The 8023-nt window shown below is 35.5% G+C and overlaps 1 long non-coding RNA gene across 1 annotated transcript; it reads left to right on the top strand.

The window, feature by feature from the left end:
- The first annotated feature begins 1448 nt into the window (after nucleotides 1-1448).
- Nucleotides 1449-5074, top strand: LOC140176343 (uncharacterized). Its single transcript, XR_011867481.1, has 3 exons — nucleotides 1449-1616; nucleotides 1708-1761; nucleotides 4416-5074. It is a non-coding gene; the product is annotated as an uncharacterized lncRNA (long non-coding RNA).
- The last annotated feature ends 2949 nt before the right edge of the window (nucleotides 5075-8023 follow it).

Raw genomic sequence — 8023 nt, 5'->3', positions numbered from 1 at the left:
ATTAGATAAGTGCCTTAGATTTATTATATAAAATAGACCGGTAAAGTGTTGATTTTTTTCCCAAATAAAATCGACGAAATTGCTATCGAGCGCCTTTTCCATTTCACCTTGCCATTTCACCAACTCTCCCTCTCCGATGCCGCTGAGCCTCTTCGCTCTGCTGCCACTGTGTCGTTGCTCTGCTGCTCCCGCACGTCGTCGCCCCATCGCACTTGCACCGCCATCCCTCCGAGTAGCACCTCCTTCTCTGTATGAATCTTTGGCAATTTGTCATATGAACCATTACGAGTGCTACTTTAATTTGCAACACATGATTTCACAGTTCTATTAATCTTGCAACATCGAATGAAATTCGGTTTTCTTTTTCTCTTTACTTTTCTATGTTGTTTTTCTTGTTTTGTGAAATGTGATTCCGAATTTCTAATTTTCGAATGGAGTTCTCTTTAGTTCATAATTTAAGCTTACACGTGAGCTTCGCCTTCTTTTCTGCTCTGCAAATTGTTGGTTTCTTTCTTTTTTTTGTTAACTGTAACTTGTGAGTATGCAATTTCAGTTAATATCTTCAACGTGTTAGAGATATCAATTATCGGAGCAGATATGCAGACTGTCGGTGATTCTTGCTCGATTTTCGTCTTCCTCTCTTCGAGTCTCAAGTAACGAGCACAAGCTTTTACTATTAACGTGATTTTTAATTTCTAATTATTCCTCTCTTTAATTTCTAATTTGATGCTTGTAAAACAGATGGAATCCTTATGCTACGGTGCTGAACAAAAAATTTTTCAGCAGGTGTAGAAGATGCGTGACCTCTTGGAGCGCTTGACGCCTGGCAGTGTGGTGTTAACACGTGCAGACAGAGACTCAGAAGAGACAAAGGTTGTCGGAGAGTGGGTTAATTAGAGGTGTTAGATTATGAGTTAATGAAGGTGAGTAATATGTTGGGCTTTTTGGTAATGCTGGAGGTTGTATTTTTGGTAACGAAAGGTTAAATGTAGTACTATTGAGTATTGATGAATATGAAAAAAAGTTAAGAAATTTTTTAATTTGTTGGCTAGAATTAGACCTTTATATTTTTGTAGATGAATAGCCCTTATATTCAGGGATTGACAAAAAGAAAATGTGTTTATAATTTGAGACTAAAACAAGTATGTATTTTGAGGGATTTTTTATTTAAATAAATAAAATAAAAGCATTAATTACCGAAATTGTAAATCTCGCTAAAATCGGTAATTAATTAGTTAATAAATTACATTTTAATTAGGAAAGCTAAAAATATAAAACTAATATTAAAATAGGATAGAGCTCGTCAAAATGAGAATTTTGATATCAATTTCAAAAATTTGGCCCAAAATCGGACCGAAAGGACCGAACCGGTTGAACCGGAGTCCAAACCGGACCCGTGGGTTCAACCGGACCCATAATATAAAAGAAGCATCAGCTTCTTCTTCCTCACTTCATACACCACGCAGCAAACAGAAAGGGGAAGAGGAGGAGATCCCTAACCCTCATCCAATCTTCAAACCACCGTATCTTCCTCGTTCGAGCTCCAATCGCCGCACTGTTCGCGGCCACGCGTCCAGCGCGTCGAGCTCTACCTTTCTATCGGATCAATTTCACTGGTAAGCTTCACTTTTGAGTCAAAATCTCTACCCTCTTTCTTTGGTGAAATTGAAAACCTATAGTGAATCTTGTCTAATTTTTGTGTTCTAGGTTCAAGTTAGCTTCTGGGATTTGTGGGCTCAAGCTATTGAGCATATGGGTATGGTAAGAATATCCTAACCCTAGTTCAATCTTGTATTTGTAATGAAACACACACACACACACACACACACACACACACACATGTTTTAGGTGTAGGTTAAGTGGTTGTTTATGCATTGGAATTGAATTGGGATTACTTGGAGGTTTGTTGGTGACCAAGGCTTGTTTTGGGGCTGTTTGATTGAGCTTGGAGGGTCTGTAATTTTGAGTTGTGAGGCTGCCTTGGGAGAACTAAGTGATCGGCCAAGGTATGGTTTAAGTTTCGCACGTTTAATATTTACGGTGTTGTGAAAACTTAGGTTAGAGGAACCATAGGATAAGTTGAATTATTTGTTGTATTTAATGATTAGCCTTGTAATGTTGTTGGAATAGATTTGTTGGTGGATATATATTGGAATTATGAGGTATGGAAGTTATTAATGGTATGCTCTTGTACTTATTTATGATGGATTATGGTTGGTGTTTGTTAATAAGGATGTAGAGTTGTGTTGTGGTGGTATTGCATATGTTGTAACTAATTATGTGATGATCAAAATTGCGTAAAACTTAGTCTTTGTTAAACCTCGAAATGTTTGGAACTGAACTGGAGAATTTGGGATCTTTTTGTTAAATATATGATTTATGGTGAATTTTCAAATTGTAGTCGTGGAATCTGATTTTTACTGCATAATTCTTAGAACAGCAGTAACTTGTTGGCTCTGCTGCGAAGATTCTAAAATGAATTTTGAAATGAAACCAATTTTAAATAAAGATTTAGTCCTATTATTTTAATATCACAAAATTTTAGAATGGTTGGACTTGTGATTTTAAAGATATGAATTTTTGAAATACGAAGCGTTATACAATAAAAGTCAGATTCTGTTTTCTTAGATCAGCAAATTTGAGAGTTTATAATTTCTGATTATGGATGGATATTCAGATGCAACCAATTGGAGGTGAAAATTAATTATTTTTATCAGTTGTGATTTAATTTTCAGGGCTGTCCATATTTTAATGAGTGAGTTATGGGACTTGGAAGAGGACATGTTCATTAGTTTTTAAAACAGAATTCTGCAGATAGTTACTCAACTTCCAAGTTACATAACTCACTCATTAAAACATGGACAGCCCTAAAATTTAAATCACAACTGCTAAGCATAATTAATTTTCACCTCCAATTGGTTGCATCTGAAAATCCATCCATAATCAGAAGTTATAAACTCTCAAAGTTGCTGATCTAAGAAAACAGAATCTGGCTTTTATTGTATAACACTTCGTATTTCAAAAATTCATATCTTTAAAATCACAAGTCCAACCATTCTGAAATTTTACAATATTAAAATAATAGGACTAAAGCTTTATTTAAAATTGGTTTCATTTCAAAATTCATTTTGGAATCTTCGCAGCAGAGCCAACAAGTTACTGCTGTTCTAAGAATTATGCAGTAAAAATCAGATTCCACGACAACAATTTGAAAATTCACCATAAATCATATATTTAACGAAAAGATCCCAAATTCTCCAGTTCAGTTCCAAACATTCCAAGATTTAAAAAGACTAAGTTTCACACAATTCCAATCATCACAGAATTAGTTACAGCATATGCAATACCACCACAACACAACTCTACATCCTTATTAACAAACACCAACCATAATCCATCATAAATAAGTACAAGAGCATACCATTAATAACTTCCACATCTCATAATTCCAATATATATCCACCAACAAATCTATTCCAACAACATTACAAGGCTAATCATTAAATACAACAAACAATTCAACTTATCATATGGTTCCTCTAACCTAAGTTTTCACAACACCGTAAATATTAAACGTGCGAAACTTAAACCATACCTTGGCTGATCACTTAGTTCACCCAAGGCAGCCTCACAACTCAAAATTACAGCCCCTCCAAGCTCAATCAAACAGCCCCAAAACAAGCCTTGGTCACCAACAAACCTCCAAGTAATCCCAATTCAATTCCAATGCATAAACACCCACTTAACCTACAGCTAATACATATATATATGTTCCAATTCAGTTTTCCAATACAAATACAAGATTGAGCTAGGGTTAGGGTATTCTTACCATACCCATATACTAAATAGCTTGAGTCCACAAGTCCCGAAAGCTAACTTGAACCTAGAACACAAAAATTGGACAAGATTCACTATAGGTTTTCAATTTTACCAAAGAAAGGGGGTAGAGATTCTGACTCAAAAGTGAAGCTTACCAATAAAATTGATCCGATAGAAAGGTAGAGCTCGACGCGCTGAACGCGTGGCCGTGAACGGTTCGGCGATTGGAGCTCAAACGAGGAAGATACGATAGTTTGAAGACTCCATGTTTTAATGAGTGAGTTATGGGACTTGGAAGAGGACATGTTCATTAGTTTTTAAAACAGAATTCTACAGAAAATTACTCAACTTCCAAGTTACATAACTCTTTCATTAAAAATGGTTTTGACCTGAAACCAATTGGAAAAGAAACCTGGATATGTAAAGTTAAACCATAATAATTTTTTATGAGCGGATAATTTATACGCTTTTTGGCATTGTTTTTAGTATATTTTTAGTATATTTTAATTAGTTTTTATTATATTTTTATTAGTTTTTATTTAAAAATCACATTTCTGGACTTTACTATGAGTTTGTATGTTTTTCTGTGATTTCAGGTATTTTCTGGCTGAAATTGAGGGACCTGAGCAAAAATCTGATTCAGAGGCTGAAAAAGGACTGCAGATGCTGTTGGATTCTGACCTCCCTAAATTCAAAGTAGATTTTCTAGAGCTACAGAAGCCCAATTGGCGCGCTCTCAATTGCATTGGAAAGTAGACATCCTGGGCTTTCCAGCAATATATAATAGTTTATACTTTGCTCGAGATTTGATGGCCCAAACAGGCATTCCAAGTCAGCTCAAGAATTCTGGCGTTTAACTCCGAAACTGGCACAAAAGCTGGAGTTAAACGCCCAAACTGGCACAAAAGCTGGCGTTTAACTCCAAGAAAAGTCTCTACACGAAAATGCTTCAATTCTCAGCCCAAACACACACTAAGGGGGCCTGGAAGAAGATTTCTACATTAATTACTGATTTCTGTAACCCTAGGCTATTAGTTTTCTATAAATAGGACCTTTTGCTATTGTATTTGGATATACTTTTGATATTTGATAAGTCTTATACTATCTTAGACACGTTTGGAGCTGGCCTCACGGCCATGCCTGGACCTTGTTCTTATGTATTCTCAACGGTGGAGTTTCTACACACCATAGATTAAGGTGTGGAGCTCTGCTGTTCTTCATGAATTAATACAAGTACTATTGTTTTTCTATTCAACTCAAGTCTATTTCTTCTCCAAGATATTCATTCGTTCTTCAACTTGATGAATGTGATGATCCGTGACACTCATCATCATTCTCACCTATGAACATGTGCCTGACAACCACCTCTGTTCTACTAGCAATGGCTTGAATGCGTATCTCTTGGGTTTCTAATCTAAGATTGGAACTTTCGTGGTATAGGCTAGAATTATTGGCGGCCATTCCTGAGATCCAGAAAGTCTAAACCTTGTCTGTGGTATTCCGAGTAGGATCTGGGAAGGGATGACTGTGACGAGCTTCAAACTCGCGATTGTGGGGCGTGTGACAGATGCAAAAGGATCAATGGATCCTATTCCGACATGATCGAGAACCGACAACTGATTAGCCGATGTTGTGACAGAGCATCAGGACCATTTTCACTGAGAGGACGGGATGTAACCATTGACAACGGTGATGCCCAACATAAAGCTTGCCATGGAAAGGAGTATGAATGATTGGAAGAAGGCAATAGGAAAGCAGAGGTTCAAGGGGAACAAAGCATCTTCATACGCTTATCTGAAATCCACCAATGAATTACATAAGTATCTCTATCTTTGTTTTATGTTTTATTCATCTTTTAATTATCAACCCTCCATCACCATTTGAATCTGCCTGACTGAGATTTACAAGATGACCATAGCTTGCTTCAAGCCGACAATCTCCGTGGGATCGACCCTTACTCACGTAAGGTTTATTACTTGGACGACCCAGTGCACTTGCTGGTTAGTTGTGCGGAATTGTGACAGAGTGTGATTCACGTTTGAGAGCTCCAAGTCTTTGGCGCCATTGTTGATGATCACAATTTCGTGCACTAAGTTTTTGGCGCCGTTGCCGGGGATTGTTCGAGTTTGGACAACTGACGGTTCATCTTGTTGCTTAGATTAGGTATCTTTTCTTCAGAATTTTTAAGAATGAATTCTAGAGTTTCAAGGTGATGCTCCTACCATCACAAAAGCTGATTGATTCTCATCAATTTAGCTATTGAATGTAATGTCATGCTGAAGCTTGGCCAAACATGTCTAATCTTTTTAGACTGAAGCTTTAGACTAACATTGCATGATTCCTGGAATTCTTATTAAAAGTTTTGATTCTCTTTATTTTCTTTTTCCATATAAGTTTCGAAAATAAAAAAAATTTTATAAAACCATAAAAATCAAAAATATTTTATGTTTCTTGTTTGAGTCTAGTATCAATTTTTAAGTTTGGTGTCAATTGCATTCTTCTTGCATTTTTCGAAAACAAGCAATATGTTCTTCATTGATCTTCAAGTTGTTCTTGATGATTTCATTGCTTTGATCTTTAAATTCTCTTGTTTTGTATGTTTTGTTGTTTCTTACATGCATTTTTACATTGTTATAGTCCTTAGTATACAAACTTTTATGTTTGGTGTCTTGCATGCATTGTTTATTTGATCCTAGTTGCATTTTTATTGTTTCTCATCATCAAAAATTCAAAAATATTTTTAAAACTATGTCTTTTCAAGTCAATAATACAGAGAATTGAAGATTCAGAACATTTAGCAGAGGAATTAAACAGAAAAAGCTGGGCGTTCAAAACACCCAGTGAAGAAGGAAAACTGGCGTTTAAACGCCAGCCAGGGTACCTGGCTGGGCGTTTAACGCCCAAAAAGGTAGAGATTTGGGCGTTAAACGCCAGGATGACACTAGAGGGAAGATTTTGTTTTTAATTCACATTTTTTTCAAGTTTTCATATTTTTTTCAAAATCAAATCTTTTTCAAATCATATCTTTTCAATCATATCTTTTCAATCATATCTCTTCAAAATCAATTTCTTTTTATTTTTTTTATTTATAACTATTTTTGAAAATCCTTGCTAAAATTAAAGATTTACTTCAAAATTTTCAAGTTGTTACTTGCCTATTAAGAAAGGATCAAATTTTAAATTTTAAGAATCATATCTTTTAATTTCTTGTTAGTCAAGTAATCAACTTTAATTTTAAAAAAATTTTCTTTTTCTAAATTGATTTTCAATCATATCTTTTCAAACATATCTTTTCAATCACATCTTTTTTAAAATTAATTTTTTCAATCATATCTTTTTTTAATTTCAAAATCTTTTTCAAAAATCACTTAATTTCTTTCCTAATCTTAATTTTCGAAAATCTCAATCAAATTTTCAAATTTCTTTTTATTATTTCAAAATCTTTTTAATTTATTTTCGAAAATTCTTCCCCTCTTCTCACATCCTTCTATTTAAGGGACTAACACTCCTCCTCAAGGTGCAATTCGAACTCTATCCTTCTTTATATGTTCGAATTCTCTTCTATCTACCTCCTCCTTCTATTCTTCTTTTCCTCTGACACCTCAAGGAATCTCTATACTGTGACATAGAGGATTCTCTACTTTCTTGTTCTCTTCTCTTTCATATGAGCAGGAACAAAGATAAATGCATACTTGTTCAAGCTGATCCTGAACCTGAAAGGACCTTGAAGAGAAAGCTAAGAGAAGCTAAAGCACAATTCTCTCTAGAGGGCCTAACAGAGCTCTTCAAAGAAGAAGAAATCATGGCAGCCGAAAACAACAATGCCAACAATGCAAGGAAGGTGCTTGGTGACTTTACTGCACCTACTCCTGATTTCTGTGGGAGAAGCATCTCTATCCCTGCCATTGGAGCAAACAACTTTGAGCTTAAGCCTCAATTAGTTTCTCTAATGCAACAGAATTGCAAGTTTCATGGACTTCCATTAGAAGATCCTCATCAGTTCTTAGCTGAGTTCTTGCAAATCTGTGACGCTGTCAAGACCAATGGGGTTGACCCTGAAGTCTACAGACTTATGCTCTTTCCTTTTGCTGTAAGAGACAGAGCTAGAACATGGTTGGATTCACAACCTAAGGAAAGCCTGAACTCTTGGGAAAAGCTAGTCAATGCCTTCTTGGCAAAGTTCTTTCCACCTCAAAAATTGAGT

Source organism: Arachis hypogaea, chromosome 11, assembly GCF_003086295.3.
Source record: "Arachis hypogaea cultivar Tifrunner chromosome 11, arahy.Tifrunner.gnm2.J5K5, whole genome shotgun sequence".
Lineage (NCBI taxonomy): Eukaryota > Viridiplantae > Streptophyta > Magnoliopsida > Fabales > Fabaceae > Arachis > Arachis hypogaea.
This window is presented reverse-complemented; position numbering and strand designations above follow the sequence as displayed.